Source organism: Tauraco erythrolophus, chromosome 3 (assembly GCF_009769465.1).
Source record: "Tauraco erythrolophus isolate bTauEry1 chromosome 3, bTauEry1.pri, whole genome shotgun sequence".
NCBI classification, from domain to species: Eukaryota; Metazoa; Chordata; class Aves; order Musophagiformes; family Musophagidae; genus Tauraco; species Tauraco erythrolophus.
The window spans coordinates 71,155,466-71,178,601 of record NC_141467.1 but is presented as its reverse complement, the minus strand read 5'-3'; the positions used below and the strand labels follow the sequence as shown (position 1 = coordinate 71,178,601).

At 36.6% G+C, this 23,136-nt stretch overlaps 1 protein-coding gene across 1 annotated transcript in view; it reads right to left on the bottom strand.

Moving 5' to 3' along the window:
* Positions 1–23,136, bottom strand: part of ZFHX4 (zinc finger homeobox 4) — a 129,774-nt gene that overhangs the window by 79,064 nt on the left and 27,574 nt on the right. The gene's annotated exons all lie outside the window — the stretch shown is intronic.

The window sequence follows — 23,136 nt, the reverse complement described above, 5'->3', positions numbered from 1 at the left end:
TTACAGTAGTTTATTTCTTAAAAACATATTTTACTTAAACTAAGGTACTTCCATTTCACAGGCACAACAAATATATTCCAAAAATAAGAATGGCAATGTACTGCAAGACCAATCACTTTATTGGTGAGAGTTCAGTACAACTCTAGGAGTCTTTCTAACACGTTACAGCGGGCTGCTTTTCCCTTCAGATATCAAATGGTACAGGTGGTATTTATTTGGACTAAGATTAGTTAGATTATGGCTGGTATCCTGAAATTCTTGCAGACAATAGTTTCTGTATCGGATCAAACATGTTGATTTCTACTTTCCTCTGCCTCTTGCTCCCCCTCCATCTTCCCCACCCCTATTCTAACATCTGAAAGTGGTTACTAACAAACTGGTAGGTGAATCTTTCCAACAGTGTGGAGACATGACACATCTAGTATATTTTTGCAAACTCCTACAGGCTCCTTTTTTCTCTTCCCTCTTCTTTTTTTGTGTCAGCTTGATGTGGTGAATTAAATGCCAATCAACGGAAAAGTTACAAGTCTGTGACTGCATTTTCTCCCACTCTTCCCTAAGCCACAGTAAAAAAGAAAATGCCAGTCCAAGCGCCTGTATGTTATGGATCATCACTTGTGAAAACAAACATCATAATTAGCCTCATCAAAACTCTTGAAAAAGTTCAAAGGAAGAGATTCGTGAGTACCTTGAGCTCTCTACCCTTTTCTCCAGTATCTACATTTGAAAAATATACCTAAGCCTTTACCTGTACACGAGCAAGGCTTTTCTGTGCCAGTCAGGCAGCACATTGCCCACAACATCCGGAAAGGAAAAGGCAGTCCAGAATATTACCTTCTCCACTGCCCCAGATATATGGATTTGCCTAAGGCCGCAGAAGAGGAGGATAGAGAAGATTTTCACAATATAACACACAAAAGCACTTTCTAGAACAGGAGATGAAATGAAACTCTTTTTTTTTTCTTATGTAAATCAAGTAACTATTTAGACCAATTAGTATGCAACCAATGTTATTTCTAGAATTAAATCCCATGTTTATTAATAAAGCAGACAGGTCAACTCACAAAATAGCCTGCCTCCTTGACATGCAAACAGAGTTTTCCTTTCCATGCAGTGTACTTGGGGGGGATTCTTACACCAGTTGGTCCATAATAAATAAAAATTAGATTAATATAAAAGAGCAAGGGAGAATCTGAAAGCCCCGTTTCCTTTTGTCTAAATCCAGCACTGTCCAGCACAGAATATTGTTCCTTGTAACTTGGATGTGTGAAGAACAGCAGGCTCTGCCTTTCAGCTTGCCTCATCAGCTGTGAGTTTTAATTTGAAGCACTTTTGCATTAAACTTACTTTTCTGCCAGCCCATCCTCGCTAATGTTGCACCACCTAACGCATTCAGCCACTACTCTCCCCCCAAGCTAGCCAAGCATATCAAGTGTGCCTGCAACACTCACAGCCTAATGAACAATGCACAAAAACAAAAGTAACAGCAAGACTCCTATTATCTGATCTTCCGTAAAACACAAAAACTGCCTTCTCTGGTACAGAGGAAGTGCCAGTAAGCCTGCAGGTGTGAGCCAGTTAAAAGAAAAGGCTTTGGCTAAATAGATTCTTTGACTGCCAGGGATTAGAGTCATGGCACCAGTGGTAACACACATCTTTTCCTTTAATTTACAAAATTTTCTCACGAGTTTGCAAGAGTTCAACCCATCAGGGGCTTTCTGAGGCCATTGAAATGTCTTAAGTTTTAATTAAGTTGGAGTTGTCAGAAGAAAGCTTTTTTGGCACAGAGTCAGGGTCATTAATTACTGCTATCTTTGTTTCTTTCAGGAAAAAGAACTCTACTGACTTGTTGGGTTACTTATACAGCCTACATTTTCTGTCCTACAGTCCTTATTCACCTCCTCCAAGCAAGGCTTGATTAAGCAGTTTACCAATTACTTCCATCAATCTGTTTTACAAATCCTATGGGTAATCTTAACTTCAGAAGCTTTTCTCTCTGCTGATTTGAGGTACAGTAGTAATGAAAGCAGCATTACTGTTAGAACCACAAAGCATTTTGAAATTCTAGATTTTCCATCCTAAATGGTGCTTGAATCACATTCCTGATTTTATCATTTCATACCCATCTTCTTATACACTTGTAGCTGGATTGTCAGTTATTAGCAGACACAAGCAGCACTGCATAAAACTAAGCAGAATAAACATAATTTCCTTGCTATCTTGCAATTGTGGGGTAAAAGTTCATGTTTTCTATCAGTCAAATAAATACTTGCAAACAAGCTAGCATTCGAATCACAGGACATGGTATCTGCATTTGATAACAGTGGAAACTTTATGGCTAGGTGTCATTTACCAAAAAATGTAAAAGTCTAGAATAATTAAATAAAATTGTTACCCCATAACAATTATTCATTGGCCTAAGTAAAGGCTAATTTGTAGGCTTCATTTCTACCAGATGCATTCACACCATAAAAAAAGCCAGCACCTTAACTGGCATTAATTTGCTGCTTCATCAGAGTTTGAGAATGCACTGTCTGCCTCATTCCTAGAGATAATGGCCTCGAGGCTCAGCGTGAAATATAATATTGTATAGCAATATGCTATATATCCATTCTGTAGATAAAGTGAAGATTTTTATTTCCAAGTCTGTCCATTCTTTGCCTCTGGTGATAACTAACTTCACATGCATACACAATTAAAATATAGTCCTCTAAAACAAATATACCACAATTTGATAGTCATATATTTTCAGATACCCAGTAAATTCTTGGGTTTATACAAAGTATCTTGCATAAATACCATTACCATTATTAGAAAACTCGATAACTATATATCTTTCTAAATACACTGCTTGTTCATTTCAATGAAGTTCATTTTTTCAAAATCCTCAAATTCCTTGAAGCCTGCAAAAGGCCTATGCTAAACTACATATTTTGTACTGTTTTTAATAAAAACACTGGCAAAATAATGTTTTTTCAGAAACCCTGACTTGGATTTCTGATTTATGGAGTATACTTTACCATTTTGAGCTACTCAGCTCAGCAAGTGGTTGCTCAGAGACTGCAAGACTTGAAATGTCTGTGGCGTAGTATAAATTATTTTGATCCTCCCTCGGGTATTTTCTTAATTTCTCACCCATTTACTGTACTTTGCATAAAATGGCAGAAGCAAGACAGAACCTATTAAAAAGCTAGGAACGTAGCTTTTTAACGTTTGTACCAAGAACGTTAACCAGCTCTGGGAAGTTAAGATACCTGCAACACAGGCAATCCACTGTTAAATAAACTACTTTGTTTTCATGCATTATGTGTCTGCCTGTTACCTCTGTTTCCTAAATCCAACAACAAAATTAACAATCCCGTAGAAATTACGAAGGCTATTTATTTAGCAAAATATTGAAAACTGGTACTATAAAGAGATTACAAAACTGCGTTGAAATTTCTTATAAAATAACTATCTCTTAATTTGTGGCATTTTATTTGTAATGATTTTATTGTGGCACTGATTGCCAAAGCATCACAGAATTGCATCAATCCTTGTTACTGTTTTTATTTTTTTCACCTTAGTTAAAACTATCTCTAACACCAAAAGCAATCCACCCAATTTATTTATGTCTTCAGGATGAATCTATGTACAGATACATAGCTGTCATCATACTCCTGAATTCTTTCTTTCCACGTACAATCCCATTGTCACCAGCTGGGCGAGTGTATACCTGCAACTTGCTGCTGAAGTGCTCTTGAAGTGGGAGACTGAGAGAACCAAACCTCAGGGACATGGGCTCCCACTCTTATGTTTTTCAGCCTGCACCTACCATCAGTGTGAGTTACGATACCTACACCTAACAGCACTGGGAATGGACTCTTTGGAACTTTGGGCTGTTTTCTCCCTCCTCTAGTAAGGACTTTATTCAGACTTTTCAGAACTCCAGCCTACTTTTACTGTTTTCTGTAGTTGAGCAATATCATTAAAATCAATCTCTCTGTTTAAATAAATACACACAGAAATAAATATGCTAATAAGAAAAGACCTACCAGACTGGCAGTGTCAAAAAGCCCTTTAAGAGGTTTACACGTTTTATTCTACAGCTAAATGTGCAATTCTAGTCCTTTTTAGCCATGATGAGAAATAGGAAACTTTAATAGCCCAGTTCTGATCTTAAATGCTATGCATGTGCATCAGCATACATGTTTTAAAAATTGGAAACCTTTACATGAACAACGTAAATCAAAAGCTTTTTTAACAAGCTGATTTAACAAGGTATTAAGATGCGTATTCAACAGAGGAGGTGGAGACTTAAGCTCTGTAAATTGATCAAAACAAATGTAGAACAAGTACCGTGATAAAAACAGAGTTTGTACATCTTTTTTGAATATTTGTTTCAACTTTTGCTTTTCACTCTAGGCTTAATCCTTTATTTATAATCCTTAATTTGGTCGTTAGAATTAAGCAACTGCTTAATTCAATATTGCTTGGAAATAACTGTCTATTCTCTTCCAATTTTGGTCCTTTGCATGATTTTAGCTTGGTACATATAAATATATACCCAGGTAGCTTGACCTGAAGAGTGTCTCTCTATCTTACTGAGTGCATTGTTAATGTCTGAGTGAAAAAAAAAAAAAAACGCAACATGGCAAAGTACCATTACACTAGTAGAAGCTCCTAAATGTGATACTTATTTCATGATGAAATCCCATTTTTGTTCTTTATGAAGCAACATGTTATAAGACTTTGAGACAGGCTCGTCTACCAGTAGCAAAAATGATCAGTGTTAGAGAGAGCATTCAACTGTATTAGTAGCTTCACTGAAGGTCAACAAAAAAGTATCTTTCCATGCTGACATTAAGAGATACTTTTATAAAGTAAAAGATAGAGAAGTAAATCCTTTCATTAAAAATGAATTTTCAATGACATTAGTAACTAAAAATTTTTGTTGGTTTCTTCTATAATAGAAACATTACTGAAACATTTCTCTATTTTGTTTTCTTATCAATATGTCAATACACATACTCATATTCTGTAGTAGTTGGTGTGACATGAAAAACTGTAATGGATAATATCTAAATATTCCCTGTTCTGTGAAGGACATGGACAAAGGAGATATGCTTATTTAGCAGCTAAGGATCTCACCTGACTCTTTGTATTGACTCTAGGTAGTAAACATGCTTTTGGATATAAGAAAAAGAATATTGGCAAAAAGACCAAGGCAAATAGGACCTGATTGGCTTTCTAGAATCTCTAAAAGTAGAGAAAAACAGCTGAACACAAATCAAAAGGTCTGCAGCACTCACACATGTCTGAAGCAACAGCTGTACTTATTAAAGGGCTATTAGCAACAGTTTCATCCTTCTATACCGTACTTCAGGAGCCACAGTTCGGAAGAACAGTATTCCCTGTATTTCTGCTTCTGCCAAAGACAGGACTTTTCCAGGAGAGCAAACTTGGATAAAAAGATAAGACCTACATAAATTGCAGAGTGAATTATCAAGTTTTTCTACCTGGTTACATTACAGTGGGCATGCATATTAGTGCATAAATATATATATATATTCACACACATATAATTTGACTTTTGACTGAGTGGCTGAAAAGTACTCAAACTACAAATGTGCAAAAATCTAAACATACAGGTAAGGATAAGTGTGTTTTAAAATGGTCTTTTCTTCTGAGTAGTTTTCTTTCATCTACTCTCAGGGAAGAAAACTAACACATCCTACAACAGATCACCTCACAATGAACTGAACCACTTGGGCTAGGGGCAGCTTATTATGCTTAGTTCAGTGCCAAGATGTCATGGTTAACAAAATATCTGACCTGGAAAAAACTGAAATTAACATGTTTGATGTGCAAAGATACTTGGTTAAACAATAACTACCATTCATTTTACTTGCCTTGTATGGAAACATGAAAATTAAAGCTGAAAAAGACAGCGGCGTTCATCCATCCGTGCAGAATGACTTCCTATTATATGCTTCAAAATTCATTGTCCAGTCTCATTTCACTATGAGAGAGCTTCCAATTACTACACCTATTCATATGTATTATTGTTTTATGACATGCCTAAAGCTGTGTGCAGTATTATATCTGTGGTCTTATAGCCTGTAGAAGGCGTCTGTTCCATTTCTGTTCTATAACATGACGCCAGCAAGCATAGAACTGTTCGGCAGGGGGGCTAGTTGGTTGTCATATCATATTGCAAACTCGTACCCAATTTGCTGCCCATCACCCCTAGGCCTTTTCTCAACATCACTTCTTTACAAGCATCTTTCTCCTGCCGAATATCTGCGTTTTGCATTATTATTTCAGCAGATGTATCAGATTCCATTTGCCAGGTTGAATCCCATTTTGTGATTTCCTGTCCATATTTCTAACCTGTCCTCGCTTCTTTTTATATCTTCACACTCTGTCCTCACTGGCGTTGGCAACACCTCCCAATTTTAGTATGACCTGCAGATTTAATGAATGGTCTGTTTACCTCCCCTTCCTTAATCACATGATCAACAAATTGAGTCTTTCACTCACATCTGCAGAACACCTCTGGACACCTTACTCCTTCCCCAGAATATAACTTACACTCCTGCAACCAGCTGGAAATTCACGTGGCAATATAGGCACATTTAAGTTCATCTCAAAATCTTTTGCAAAATTCTTTATCTATCCCTTCATTTAAGCAAAGATCGATGAAGCTATTTCCTCCACATTATTTTTTTATTAAATTAAAGTTTCCAAATATTGTGGGCTGATTTTCTGTACTTAAAATCATCTATTCTCCTCACTATGTCATATCCTCTGGCAACTGTATTCCTCTGTTTCTTCAGGAAGTGGTCCAAGGTTCACTTGGACCTTCAGAACCCATATTCTCCTCCATGTTTCTCAGAGAAGAGCTGAAAAAAAGTGGAAAGGAGTTCCACTATATGGCATGATCCCTCCTTTTTCCTAAACCCTTAGAAGCCCCTAGGTCTTTTGGGATCAGGTACAGGGAAGAGGGAGAGCCAGCTCAAACTATCCACCCAAGAAGCCTGTGGAAAAGCAAGCCCGGAAGACCACTTCTGTTACTTGATCTGCATGCTCACTTTTCTTTCCATACTGTGTGAGTGTGAGCATAGTTCAGGAACAAACTATGGTCAAGAGCTCTTTGAATCACAGCTCCATCTTATTCATCTCTACATGAGGCAGTTGGAGGGGCCAGGCAACAGGGAAGAGGCAAGTAGCACCTGCCTGGATATTCTTGGTCTTCTGGAAATGCCTTTGGGCTCAACAAGTGGAGACAAGTGAAAGTATAGGGTAAAACCTTCAGCGTCAGAGCAATAATATTCGTTATCTTATTTCTTAATCATTGTTATTACTTCAAATAGACCACAAATCTTTATGTAATCATGAAGATATGTACATATAGAGAAAGAATCAAAAAAACCCAAAAACCTATTCCTACTGTTCTCGTTCTTTGAACTACTTTCCTTTTAGGTCATCGTCAACTAAGACATATCAAGTCAAAAGTTAAATTGTTTTGGGGTAAGGATGGTTTCTAGCAGCTTCAGTAAAGTGCCTATCACACCACTAGGCTTTATAAACAACAACAGGCAGCCCTATGGTAATTACCAGAATTACTCTTTTTTCTTTTATTAAAGATTGGTATTAGATTTGCTTTTTCCCCATCCTATGATAATTCCGTGATTGTACTTTACTTTTCAAAAATAATTACTAGCGATTATGTAAATTCATTATCTATGTCTCTTAAGACCACACTATGCTTATCATCCAGACCTGCTGATTTGCATTTATTCTGTTTTTTTTTTAAGTATTGCCTTACTCTTTTTTTATCAACAACTATTTTGAAAAGGTCTTAATTACTTGATCTATTATGTCCTTACTCCTTTTATTTTTCTTGTCAAAGACTGATTTTGAAAGTAGCTCAGTGCATCAGCCATTTCAGAACCAGCTTTCATTTTGTCACCCTCTTCATTTATTAGTGAGCTTGCTTTTTCATTCTATTATTTCCTTTTTTTTCTCCAATATATTTGAAATGCTATTCTTATTTCCCCTGGCTCCTTTGGCTAGTATTAACTCATTCTGCTTTTGCATTTCTTTTAACTTTTCCAAGTCTTAAAAGAGTTTTAATTTTGCTGGTTGTTTCCTTCTTTCATTTTTGTCCTAGGAGAGATCTGCCATCCATACATCTTTGAGCTGTCTCTGATGAAACCAGAAGGACTTCTCTTTATCCCATATATTTTCATCTTTCTCAAAACTATAGTTTAGAGCCTTTTAGAGAGAGGAGCTGGAAAATATGATTTGGAATATCTGATTGCTATTTTCAACTCTGACTGCACTGTAAAACATAACAAACAATTTGAAAATCCTGTGACTCAGTTTCTTCATTGGTAAAACCCGTATATTATCTATGTCTGCAGAGGACTGTGCTAACACTTATTCAATATTATTATATACTTTGACTTTCTCAGATGTCATAAACATGGAGAATGTTATGATTTTATGGGATTCTACAATTGTTAAGTTCCTGAAGGGCAGAAACAGGCCAAATTCTTTTCTCCCTTTCACACTCAAACACCTTGAAGCACCTATGAAGTGAGTTTAGCTCAAAGTAACAAAAGGCGGGGTTTTCTTGAGTTATTACAGATGAATAAGACTTTAAACACTCCTTTGTGTACATTAGGTGTGATTTTCTATCTGATTAGCTGTGGTTAGCTGCAAAATATTCAAATGCCTAACATGTTTGGCCATTTTCTCTATTTGCAGAACTTTAAAAACACATTGCTTTAGATTTGGTGTGGTTTACAGTGCTACTGTCCTTATGGCTAGAAAAGGCATATCCTAGTAAAATTCCATCCATCAGAATTCAGTATTTTTTGGACAAATGAAAAATTATTACTTGCAAGGCTATGGAAATTAAACGGAGATCAGTAGTGGAACATAAAATTTGCATTCCCAGCCTGAATTATAAAGTAAACAATAAAAAAAGTTTGCTAAATAATTTGATTAATTTCTAACTTTGTTGCCACTACCAAAGTGCTCAAATGTGTGCATGAGTACAGCAGCAAGTGACAGAAAATCCTTTATGGAGAAGGAAAACAGAATGGGACCATAAAATCATGTGTTTTAGTAAGAAAGTTAGTCAAGAGCAGCAGAAGTAGTCTCAGAAATCGAGTCAGTTCTTTTCTACTTTTATCTCTTCCTTCTCTCAACCCCCAGCTTTGGAAGGAAAATAAAGCTGAAATTGAAAATTTAAATGCTAATTTTAAATTTATGGATATCCAAATCCCATATGTTCAAAAAAAATCCAATGAAATTAGTATACTCCAGTGAAAATAAATGCCCTGATCACTCTTCCCCTCTTGAGCTCTCTGCTTTTGCAGGTGGCTGCAGTGAGGTCTCTTGCAATAATGGCCTTCTCCTATCTTTGATACTTAATTGTGCTGGATTACTGTTTGGCAACCAACCAACTGGTTGGCCTGGGGACAGATCATTTTATTTAACGGCTCATCACCAGAACCTCACCAGCATGCAAACAGAAATCACCATTCTGCTGCTGCCAAAAAACTGTAAGAACACAGAAGGCTAATCACACCTGGGAGACACTCGTCTAATGATATATGCAGGTAACTGACCCCTTGAAAAAAATGAAGGACAAAAGGCCAAAAAACACTGAAAAACTTGAAGCAATGAAAATCTAAAAATCCACATTAAAGAGATGCTTTTATCTAAAGGGAAAATCAACTAAAATCAAAATAAGCAGGTTTTTTTCATGGTTAATTACCATTACACTTATAATAACTTGTTACTTATTGTTTGTGTAATTTAGGCTTGAGGGAGGAATATGCGAAGAGTCTTGCTCCAAAAAAGTTTCAAGGAAATAATTTATGAGAGCTCACAGATAAGAGCCTTTAGATTTGACATTTTGATTTCTATAATAAATTGTTTTATTTAAAAAGTAAAACATCATGTAAATTAATTCATCCCTCAAGCAACATGTAGAAATGCCTCAGACAAGTTTCAACAAATGTTCAGTCTTCAGCTATGTTCATTATAATGTTCTACTACAATAATAAGTGCTCTGTAAATCAATAAGTAAAACTACACAGTGTCCAATTTAGAAATGCAGCTTCCGTCTCCTCTCATCCTGAGCAGAAGCAAATAGTATTATTACTGTTGTGTCCTCTACTGTGGCTGTGGAAAGACAATGAAAGGTATTTCGTAGGACTGGTTATGAAACACATACAGCAGGGTGTCAAAAAGGTTTAGGGGGGCTGTAGCAAACATAAACAGCTCCTAGGAAAGGAGAAAAAGAGGCATCAAAAGTGATAGTTTTCATCTCCAGCAAACAGGTGAGTGAGGAAAAGAAAGTGAAGCCTATCAACTAGCAGAATTCCATTTCTTTCTCCTTCCTTCTTCTCCTCCTCCAAATTAGCATCCAGGTTCTTTACTATTGAATGAAATTCACTATGAGCTTGCTGAAAAAAAAATCATGATCGTGCCTCTTCTCTTTTTTTTTTTTAAATGCCTCTCTATGCAAACTTTTTGACTTTTATTATCTTTTCCAAGCTGCAGAGGCACAGTTCAGAAAGATGGTCTGAATACTGAAAATCCAGTGAGGAAGAAGATAATTTGTTTCTTGCCACCAAGATTTTCGGGGATACTAAATAGATAGGGTCAGCCCGACTTTTTTGACCTTCCACCTTACGCTAGTCTTCCCCTTTCATGGGTGTTGCTTGCTGCAAGGTCAGTGGATTTTTTTCCTTAAGTACTAGGTAGACTTCAGATTGAGGGTGCTCATCTGAAGAAATAGATTTTAAAGCACAAAAATGGGTTTGTAATAGAAACATTATAACAAAAATATCAAATATAAGCAAATACAGTTTACTTATCTTCCTTAATCAGGAGAGTTGTAGAAAAGCCTGGGATATACGTATCACAAACATACATAAGAGGGAATATGTTAATATCTTTGCAGATACTGAATTTCTATAGAACACTCTGCACTAACCTAGTAAAAAACAGCATCAGATAACCATGTGACAAAGCATGTCTGTACATAGCAATGTGCTTACATGTCTTAATGCACATACACAGAAAACAGGTGTGTATGTATGAGCATGCATAAACACAAAATCAGTGCTACAACACATGGCATGTCCTGATATTCCAATTAATGTCTTAAACTTGACCATGTTAAATATCTTAGTTATTCTATCATCCAATTAGAATAAAGAGCAGAAATGATTGGCTACAGAAGGAAGCATATATTACATGTTCATAGATGAGTCCCTAAAAATATACACTTACAGTAAAACCATTTGAACATACAGAGGCAATGATCAGGATCACTGAACAGAATCTTGCATAGAGCAACATACAAATAGAGCAAACAAACTGCCTTCTAATACTACCAATAGTAGTATCATAAAGATGATAGCTATTTTCCACAAATAAATCTAAAATGTCCTTTTGGGCCACATACAGTTCATGATATTTTGTAATTTATTTTCCTTGATAATCGTTTCTCTGGAGGCCTGAATTTTCCTTAATTTGCTATATAGGATGAGTTAAGTACAAAGACGCCAATAGGCAGAGACAGTGAATTAGCTGGGGTTAGAAGCAAAAAGTTTATTAGGCAGCTAATTCTTTGAACACTGGACCACGTAATTTTAAATGACTTAAACATCTGTAAAAGAAACAAATCCCAAAGGGTCAAATCCTGCAGTCTTTACTCAGGCAAAATTCCCATGAACTCATGGGATTTGACCCTTAGTTGGGAATATACACAGGTTCAGACCATCTTTTTCAAGTTCAAATGTGGAAATTCTCTTTGGACCAGAGAAGTCCTCAGGGAAGGGCTTTCTGATACCACAAGCATCCAAGACACCAGTCTGGGCTAATCACTAACAGGTTAGCATCTCTGAAAATAATACTGTCTAACAGCAGAGGAATGTGTAGTCTGGTTCTCATAAAATTCCAAACCTGGACAAAACAGAAGAATCTGGTAGAGCTACCTCTTTTTTCATCTGAATTAATAACACATTATCAGTTTGGTAAGAAAATATGAACTGTTATTATCCAGCTTCCAGATATACAACAAAGCTTGGAAGCAAATGTAGCAATAAATATTTGCTACTGCATATTCACAGTAAATGCTGAATATTGAATACTTATTTTTCAATATCATTACACTTTATAAATAGTCTATGGATTATGCCATTATAAAACTGTAATATCATTCTAAATTTGAACATCCTTTGAAAAATAAAAAAAGCCACCACAGCACAGAATAATCAACAGTAAGTCTGTCCTCAAGAAAGTAACATAGCCTTCCTTAAAGAAAGACAAAAAGTTCACCCAGCACACAAAGGTAAAGGCCAAATTCTAATATATGTCAATTTGTTTGCTTTAAAAATAACTGACACAAAATCTGACACAGCTTATCAGAACCTCGTATTTGTTTCTGCTATTTTCACAAAAACAATTACTGATTTTTCTGGGGGTGGAATTTCAGCTTTAGAGGCTCAGCATGGCCAAACTTTCACAAAGAGTGAACAAAGCAGGCTAATATCTGCAGGTGCTCAGCACCTCTGCAGACACAGGTGTAACGTATATGAACCAGAGCATCCGCATTAAGCAGCTTCTTTTGAACAGCTGGTACAAAGTGCTGGCAAACTTTAGCTGGCCACCTTACCAGGCTGATAGATTTATATGCTCATCCACAGGAGAAAGAGCCCAGGGTAGCAGATGCCTGCAAAGCTAAGGGGAAGTTTGTCACCTAGGGAAAGCATGCAGAGATCAGAGAATCTGAGTACTGCTGCAGAAACTCTGCTCCCGGCAGGCGTCTTAATTCCACTTTCAGGGGGTTCTCCTTGGCTACAACATCCTGAGGACACACAGACTTGAATTTTCCTATCCCTTTTTCTTGGGAATCCTCACAGAATTAGGGGGAAAGGTGTTATTGAGCATCCTTTAGCTATCACTCATACAGCATGTGTCCAATGCCTCCTCGGAAAGAGACCCTAGGCATGCACAGAGTTCAACACAAGGTCTCGGTATGAAAAAGGATGGTCTATGCGGAGTCTCTGTGTCTCAAAGAGGGAAGTCACAAAAATTTCAAAGCCACAGAAGTACATATGCAAAGACTCAATCCACAAATTTCAGATCTGTAGAGAAAAGAAACTATGCAAGGGAAGCAACATTAAAAGCATTTTCTGACAGAGGGGAAAAAAATATTGTTTTATTTAAAAGTTCCTTTAAAATATTAGACATTTGCCCCAAGTATTTATTCCTAGTTATTATATTGTTTTAGCCTACTGAAAAGCAAAATAAAAAGAACAAAGTCCCTTCTCATAAACAAAATAGAGCAAAAAAATTTGTGATGGCAAGTGAATCCCACTTTATCACTCTGCCTGGAATTTCTATTGCAGAAACACAAAAGTCTGATTTATTTTTAAAGCATTTTAAACACATACCAACATTACTTGGAAAGAGGCCAGGTAAAAAAATTCCATCAGAACTGACACCCTACAAACACATGTTACCAGTAACCACTATTGAGCCTAAAGAAATAAATGAAACGCTATACCTTTGGCAATGCAACACTTGGCACTTTGTCAAAGATTCATAGCAGCAAGGTATATATCTACTTTAAATATACAGTAAGCTCAGGACTATGTAATAAACACATTTGCCCACCTCACCCCTTTAAGAGAAGTCTTTTGTCCCACAACTTTTAAGATTAATTTAAGGGCTTTTTTAAACTATGCAACTTGTATTCCATAGCTGACCAAAAATCATGACTATGAATTCTCAGCAAATCTAATCCTTGAAAAAACAAGCTTTTCTTGACTGTTACTTAAACAATCTAGCTTTAAGAACAGGAGAGGAAGAGTATAGGTGATGGTACTTGGAGGTGAGAGACTGTTTCCTTGAAAATGTTATCTCTAACAGAAGTGATAGAAACGTTTATTGAGATTCTAGTAAATCGGCCTGAAAGACCTTCATCACCATCTTAGCAGTCAGTTAAGTAAGAGGAAACGAATGCAAATTTAATATAAACAGGGGTGGCTTCTGGGGTTTAAAGCTACCTACAATATCTGTGTTGGCTGCATTTTTACCCACTCCATAACAGAACCCCAAACAAACAGCAATTCTCAAACAGCCAGCAAGACTTCTGTAAAACACTAGGAAGTGCACTTAGGGAGTATTTTACAGCAAGCACATGGGTAGACTTAAAACACCTGAAGATCTGCTTGTATTTGGGGGTAATTTAGACTTATGGTTATTACCAGAATGTTTCCATGGAAAGAAAAGAAACAATGACAAATAAATAAATAAAGACTTAAGGATCTTCTGTAAATAAAGCTTTGACTCAGTTGTTAAGAATATAAACTCACCAAAAGACTGACAGCAAATCTCATCTCTCTCAACTTGTACCTTTTGTGCTGGCATTTGAATACTACACGTGGCATACAGTCACTGAAGTCAATGTCACATTTGTACGTCTCCTTAGCAAACATGCCAAAAAAAATCCTACACCACTGCTACAACATGTGGAGGCACAAGAACTGAGATTTTACGGCAAAAGATACAGGCTTGAAGGAATTTAAGGGTAAAGCCATCGATATTCTAAGAGGATTGCATGTGGACCAGCAGGCGAAATCACATGCGTCTCTGGTGCTGAGGAAAGGTGTTAATTTTAAAATCTGTTCACTAGCCTAAAGGTGTGAGGAAGGATAGCCTTTGTCCTGCTCAGCTTCTAACAGTAAATGATGTCACCTTTTAGGAATTTTTTTCTGGTAATGAAAGCCACGGTGGGCTGGAGGGAGAGAGTAAGGGACATCTGGATCCTCTTCTGGAATGACAATTAGGCAGTGGTCCATATTAACAACAGGCAGCCAGTAAAATCACCTGGGCTCATGCATCAGATATAAAGTGATTACCTTCAAATATTGATTTTACAGCGAGACCTGTCCCAGCGGTTATAATGGTTGTTGCTTGTTTCTAAGTGGACAGGTTTTTCAGCACTGGAAGTGAACTCCGCAAGGAACTATTACTTCCCAACAAATATTTCATGCACTTTTGGTGGTTAGTGCCATGGAGACTATCCCAACAATCAGTGCCTCTAAGGGATTAGAAGAAATTATTAGGCCAAAGTGTTTTGTTGTTCCTCCCTTTCCCCATCTTTTATGTCACAGTGACTTTGGGACATTTTGCTAGGAGACTTAAAGTTCTCCAATTACTCTAATAAGACCAGTGAGTCATACAGCTCTCCTACTATCTGAAGAAACTGGGGTTTGGATAAGTGCTAACGGTGTAAGGCTCAACGAAGTACAAGGTTATGCTGGTTCACCACAGCACGTAGGGAAATGCACACATGCATTCCAGGGCTGAATGGACATTCCTGCTTTGAGGTTTTTATACTTGTAATGTATGGATATTTGAGGATATAGCCCATCTGAGCATCCAGACGTCAGGCATAAACACGCATGCTTTTTATCATAGATTGCTATGATGTGGCACTGTGTGCTTCTGTGTGGCAGTCATCACTGCTGTTTATTCTCTTTCTCCAGCAAAAAATTACCTGAATGCAGCCTTTCCCCAAATCTATGCCAAACCTGAACTGCCATTTGACAGACTTGCATTTTTAAGGATGCCAGTGGCCACCTGAAGCAGCCTAAACCAGCAGGCACAGCTGTCTGAGCCTCTGCCAGCAGTCAGCTGTGGCAGGGCTGGGATTTGGTGCAGAGCCTGGCTCCATCACCCCGGCTGCCTCCTCTGAACCTCGCTCACACCTTAGGTACCTGCGGTACAATCAGCGCTAATGCCCTCAAATGAGCATCTCTTGTGCACTTCCCTCAAGGGCTGCAGTAATGTTTTCTACTTACAGCCACTTGTGAAGACCACTGAAAAATGGCAGCTAGTGCTGAAAGCAGCTGCCCACTTATTTAGCAAATTTTCTCGTAGATAGCACTTAGGCTCTTGACACTGCAGCTGTTACTAGTTCCTATCTATGTGAATCTTTAAGAATTTCTTTAAATGAGGATTTCTAACATATCAGAACATGCTTCTTAGCACAATTTACAAGCCTTTAACTCAGCTAGATTGTGTTAAACCTTCAGAGAAAGCTTAGGTTTTAACTTGACCAGCTTCTAACATGAAAGTTTACATTGTCTGGTTATGTCATGTTTAAAATGGGCTAGCTAACACATTCTCATCAAAGCCATTAACTAAAATATTGGCATCTACACACGGCCTCAGTTTCTGCCTCTCCCTCCTGACTGCGTCCAACAACTGGTTCGAGATAAAGTTTATGACTTTGGGTATCATCAGCTGGTGTCAGTGGAAGTCCCTTGACCACAGAGTTCAGATGCCCTAACAAAACAAAAGTTTTTTGATTTCTGTGACAACACCCATTGCATCAGTCATACTCCCACAGAAAACGGAGTGAGTTGAGAAATCTGCAGGTCTCTTGGAATTTACTTCATTATTTTCTTTATGCGATTTAACAAAATTGTATTTTTTAGTTCCAACCATCTGGGCTTAAAATATTCTAAGAAGGATATAATGGAATAGGTTCCTTTTTGTCCTTTAAAAAAAAAGTATTTCCAGGTTAGAAATTCAGAACAGCATGCTTTACTCTGGCAGTAATCTTTATTTTGGATATAACACAAAATTGCAACCCTTTACTAATGACCATTACTGATTATTCCATAAAATATAACTCTTCTTTAAGCTAGTCTTGGTCTGTTAGGTACTTTTGGCTACGCACATAACTTCAGGTACCCATATAGCCATATATTAGACAGCTCACTTATTTACCCTAGTACTTAACTGTCGCGGACTACTGGTGTCTCACTCTTCGGGGATCACAACCCAGAAGGTTGTTGTGACCTCCCTCGTATATCAGAAGGCTCTATCACACTCCAAAGGTCCTTGTCACAACCAAAGGCTTCCAACAGAGAGCTTCAAGATGCTGCTCTCCAGGGGCTCCTATCACTCCAGTCTCCAGGAGGGAACTGCCCCACTCCCTCTTGGGAGTGCCCCACCTTTATTCATCCATGAGTCACGTGGTTTCCGGTTGACCAACGTGACTCACAGCACCTGTCCTAACGAGGCACAGGTGCTTTCTATTGTAGTAGCCAGGAACTCCCCCAACACTTAACCACTTTAATTTGAGTTAACACTGTTGCAACATATAAAGAACGTCTCTGACACTCAGATGACAGATTTGACTGAAGCATCACAAAAACACGTTAAGCAATCAACACCAACACACAGTTAAAATAGATTCGCTTATTGCATAAGAGGACATTTCTGCTGGCATCTTAAGCTTAATATAACAAGAAATTAGCAGAAAATATCAAGAAAAATCCACCTCCAGTAATGTCATCTGTAACAGTGTGTGATCCTCTACATGTACTCCATTAACACAGACAAACTTTTAGAAAGTATAATATAATCTTTGATGGAGGGACCAAGTGTCTGCTATTAGATCTCCTGACACTTTCTGAAATATGAATATGCTAGTAAATCTAGCACAAGTAAGAATTGCTAAGATAACTTACTGATATGGGAAGTTACCATAGTGATAGGCCTTAAAATACTATATATGCCTCTTGGCTACCTCTGAGAATAGGATAGCATGTAATACACTTTTTTCTTGACCTTTCTTGCTGTGTACTTTCACAAACTTTCAGGTAAGTATCAGTAAAGCAGGACTAGAACACTTGACACTTGTTAGGTCTCTACTGGGCAGTAATGAAGGTGTAACTGCATTTTTGCTGTGTGGTATGTTCTTTCCCATTCAATACAGTTGGGGAAATTAATAGAACACAAAACATATAGTGAAATCCGGATAGTTTCTGGATTTTACTTAAGTGTTCGGGAATGGTAAGGATACAAAGCAGCTTCTCAGTTTTATAAGGTCTATGGAAGGACCAGGCACAATAGTGAACTTTTATCCTCAAGATAAAAGGCCCAATTTTTTGCCTTTTTCTATGAGCCACCTCAGGGCCAGAGACCATCCCAAAGAGAGAGAGAGAGGGAACTATGAACACATATGTATTTGCTTCTTCAATTTTTCTTGAGGGAATTCATCTGTAAGTAACAATTAGATGTTTTAGGAGCTTCCTGACATACTATGTGGAGCAATTCAATGCAGCTTCTAAGGCCATGATAATTGAAATAAATTTTGTAGGGGATGTTTCATTTATTTAGATATTGTTCACGCTGTTGTTCTTCTCTCATGATATTCCCGCTGATCCGTGTTCTGACAACTGTATCAGTTTGAGTGGTACCTTGCTCTCCAAAGAACATCAAAATACTTGAAAGATTTGTCACAGAAGAAAATATTCTTTGTAAGACTACAGTTGTCAGAATATGGACCTTGGATGATGATTCACTGGGCAGGAACATGGTGCATTGCTATTACCCATTTACCATTTAATGATACAGACTTTAAGGTACAGCTTATACCAGAGTGTTCTGAATCTTCAGCGTGAAGAAATCTCAAATTAGGTGCAAAATTATTCAGAGACCTTCAAGCTGCCATGTTAGTTAAATTCAGCAAAACTGTAGAAGAGAGGCATGCAGATATTAAAGCAATCAATATGATGGCCTGATTTAAAAGCATTTCAGGAATGGTGATGTCAAAATATACTACTTTTTTTTTTAATCATATCTATATGGGCATCCATTATAAATCTAATTGGGTCAAGTACTTTAATTGCACTTTACATTGCTAGTATTAATGCCAAAAGGAAGACTATTTCACATATCCTTTTTTTTTTCCAGGTTTTCATATTACATCTTTCCTTTTGATCTGATTCCTTAATACTGCATCATTCATTTGTACTGGTTGAGATATCCTACTTGTTTATGACTGCAGAATATTTAATCTTTATAAATACTCTCTCTCTCAGACTTCAATGTCGATACTTTGAATATATCCAGAACTTTCAGGAAAAGCTTACAATGAACTGACCAAAATTGATCTGTGGTACAGTAATCAATTGATTTCTGCTAATGCAAATTCCATTCACTGATTTTAGAAAATAAACAAGATGATTTTTCCCCACTATCGATGTTTGACATGACACTCACGGATACATTTAAATCAGACACACAGAACTCTTGGATTGATGTAAGAGTGCTAGGTTAAACTCATTTTTTTTAAAAAAATTATATTTTAATCCCTAAAGGATAAACATTTATCCTCTAAGATACAGGGATAAAGATTTTAATGGCATCTTGCTTTGGGATTCAAAATAAATAAGGCAAAGATGAGTTTCCATCTTCTTAAAACTAAATTACAGAGATTAAAATATATAAACACAAAATGAATGTATTCCATTTGCATATTATATTTCGCTCTTAAAGTTGATATTGAAGATTAAGGGTCAGCATTTAATCCTCACTATCCTAATCCCTAAAATTACAAAGACAGGCATAAGTGCATGTCTGCTCCACTAAATTACCTTGAAAGAAAGCAAATTCCGGATGAAAAGGGAAGCATATTTATATTATGGTGATTTAAAATCTGTCGCCTAAACACATCTTCTCCCCTCTATCCATTGACCTAAATTGCACACTAAAAGCTTGCTTGTCTGCAAATGGGCAGCTAACACTTTGAGACAATCCAGAGATTCTTCACTTACGCACAATCATGCCAACTATTTTTCTGACTACAATAAACACTGTCTTGTTCATATTTTGCAGAAACAAGAGTCAAGTTATAAACCAGAAGAATCTCATTACTTTTCCCAGCCCGATTCCTAGATATAGACAAATCTAAAAATTTAAGGTTCTGAGAGAAAAATATGCTGCTGAAAATTAGTAGGTCAAGCATGCTCTGACTTAAACAGTTGCAACTCTAAGGGGAATTACACCCCGGCGGATACCGTACCTCAGAAGAAGCAAAATTGCAACATAAAACATCCCTAGTCTCTAGAAGAAAAAAATTACTTATGCTAGAATGATACTTCATGCTGTAAGACAGTACTGATTATACTGTTTGGCTGCTTCTCTAAAATACCAGGGTTTTGCACAAGTTACATGGTGCAACTGAAATCAATGATGGAGCTGCCATTGACTTGAATAGGACAAAGACGTCAAGTCTCACTTGTCTGCTCTGTTGCCTTACCAATATTCTATTGCTATGGAGAGAAAAAAAAAAAAAACCACAACAGATAAACCAGCAAAAATACCAAGATATAAAAGACTAAAAGTAAACTGAAACTCATAGAACTGTGTTCTGGATTTTATATCCAGTATTTATCTACTTTCTAACACTGCAGGTTGACACCAGTGAGTCTAAGCTGCACTCAGACTTGCCTTGAGAATTATCTGTCTACATTTGTACCAAGATGTTCTAATATTTATTTTTGAAGAATTATTTTGTAATTTAAGCCTTCTAGGAGAGAATAACTTTGTCTAGGAGAGAACAACTTTATCATGATTATCAAACTGAGTAGCTCTGTAATTATGATCATCAAGAGGGCACTAGTTTCCTTCTTTCGAAGTTTATTTAACACAATTTTATACTCTAAAGGGGAAAAAAAGTCCCTGAATAAAACCTATTAGCCAATATGCTTTTTACCTATAAGGATGTTTTTGTAACTGGCCATAAGGTTCCTTTCTGCTTATCAGGATGTATGGACCTACAATACTATCACTACATTTAAGAAGTCTGAAAAATATCTCAAGCTTAACTGAGTTTGTTTTTATAACTCTGCACATTCCTCTATTCAAAGTGTATTTTAGAATCATCCTAAAATAGTTTACCCACTAATTTTCATCTTCTGTAGGTATAAAAAAAACTCTTCCAAACACAAACCCTTCAATTAAAAGGTTCAATCATCTCAAAAAGAAAAAAAAAAACAAACACACAATAAATGCTGCTGTGATATTCAGCATTTCAGAGCCAAACCCCTGCTGCTTGGTCATGATAGTTATAAAAGCAGACTAATGAAAGCAGCAAAACTTACAATTAATTTTAATTCTGACAAAATCATACTGCTCTAATCAACTGCCTATCAAACGTCGGTGCAAATTACACTAACAAAAATAATTATTAGGACAGGTTGGCGGAATAAAATTTTCCATATACTCCATCTGCATAGAGAATGCCTGTGTGGGAATTACTTTTAATGAACAACAAATTACAATTACTAAACTAAATGAACCATCTGCCTTTTTTGTTTGTTTTCACAGTCTCACTGGTATAGGGTGCACTGTCAGCTTAATTGCCATTCAAAATGGCAGACTGACCTATCACCAGACTTGCATGTCCACAACATTTTAACTGAAAAGCCATAGCAGATGTTTTTAATTTTATGAGGAGGACAAGTATGTTTTATAAATATATTCAAAACATTAAAGGCCGGTGTTTAAATAATAATAATAAGGTACATGCCTATTTCAGACTGGAGGGCTTGTATGACTAAATATCCCTAAGCCCTAAATTAGCACATGAAGTATTCATGGACCAATACTAATAGAAACAAGTCTTGATGTGCTTTATTAATAATTTTATTCAAGTAAATGTTCTGTTTCTAGTCTCTAATAAGTGACCACTTTTTTTCAAAGGGGCACATATAAGGACTTGCAGTAATGACATGTATTAATAAACTTTTACCAGGCATTTTTGAAGTGCTTATTTGGACATGTCATCTGGCATCTGCATTAAAAAAAATTTAGAAAAAAAGGAAAGCCAGTCTCTTATTAGCATATGTCTCATATTAGCTGTGCTTTCCTTGCTGAGTTTTTGGGGACCATGATATTGTGTAACAGTTGGAAGACTGACTCTCATCACAGTCATTGAGGGGAAAGAGTATCTGACCTGAATATGAACTTGAAAAAGAAACTCCACTTACTACTGCTGTATGACACAAAAGAGATGGCTGAGGAGAGACTTTATTTCCTTATAGTACTACCTAGTGGTTACATCAGCCGTATTTTCTAAAAGCTTGGCTCATTGCTTATTATTAAAAAGCTTAAAAATATTTCTGAAATGGAACCTTTTCTGTTGATGAGGCTGAACTGCAAGCCTTACAGACCAAAGCTTCCTCTTTGCTTGAACTACTAAAATCCATCAAGCTAAATCTAGAAGTACCACTGCTACAGAAAAAGAAAAAAAAAAAAAAACACACAACACCCAAAACAACAACAACAACAAAATAAGACTGTGTCAGTATCCACTGAATCTTTCATTTCTCTCTGAGACTGCCCACAAACGCCACTGTGTTATTTCAGGTTTCAATCCCTGATTCAAAAGACACCTGTAAAAAGGAGAGAGTAAAAGAGACTTTTGTTCTTTTGAACAGCTTTGGTTCAGATATTTGGGGATGTGATCAATAAAAATAAATACTATTTTAACATTTTGCTTTTAATGTTATTTGCATGTTTATTTTTTATTTTTTCTGAGCTATCATGACAATGTATAAGACAAAAATAAGTGACTAAGAGAATGGACATCTCACTTCTAATTATATTAAGTCATTTAATGAGCCATATATACAGACTGATGCAAAGACAAATCAACTTCTATTTTCAGATCTCCATAAAGCTGGATAAGTGAAGGCGGCTTAAAATCATTCTTGTTTTAGGTCAGTGTTATTTATCATTGTCCATACCAGGAGCTACTGTACTTTGCTTCAGAATAATAGATTTAGCTGGTCTGCATGCCAGTGCCCACTCACATACCCATGTCTGACTTGGGGATTAAAGTAATCCTTATTCCCCTCCCCCTTCTACACACCTCTGGCTAAGAGCAGAACTAACAAAGAAAAAACTGATTCCTCTACAAGGATATTTGACTTTAAAAAGTTCAATACAGTGCTTACATTACAATATTATTACAATTATTATTTACAATTAGCTAACTTATAATACCAGTATTACTAACCTCAGAGATATGTGAGGAAGACATGATAAAATCCTATTAAATATTAGTTCATTCACTGAACAGCATTAATAAAACTGTTTCATTCTCATTTTTACCTTGCAGTTGTCTTGTTTCTCTTGCTATTTGGGCTTTATTTGAAGAAGCTCTTATTTGAAAGCCTTTGACTGGCTTCAACTTCAATTCACCTTCCAAGGTCTGCATAGCTTTGTTTGGGCCAACATTTTTTGCTCTGTAGT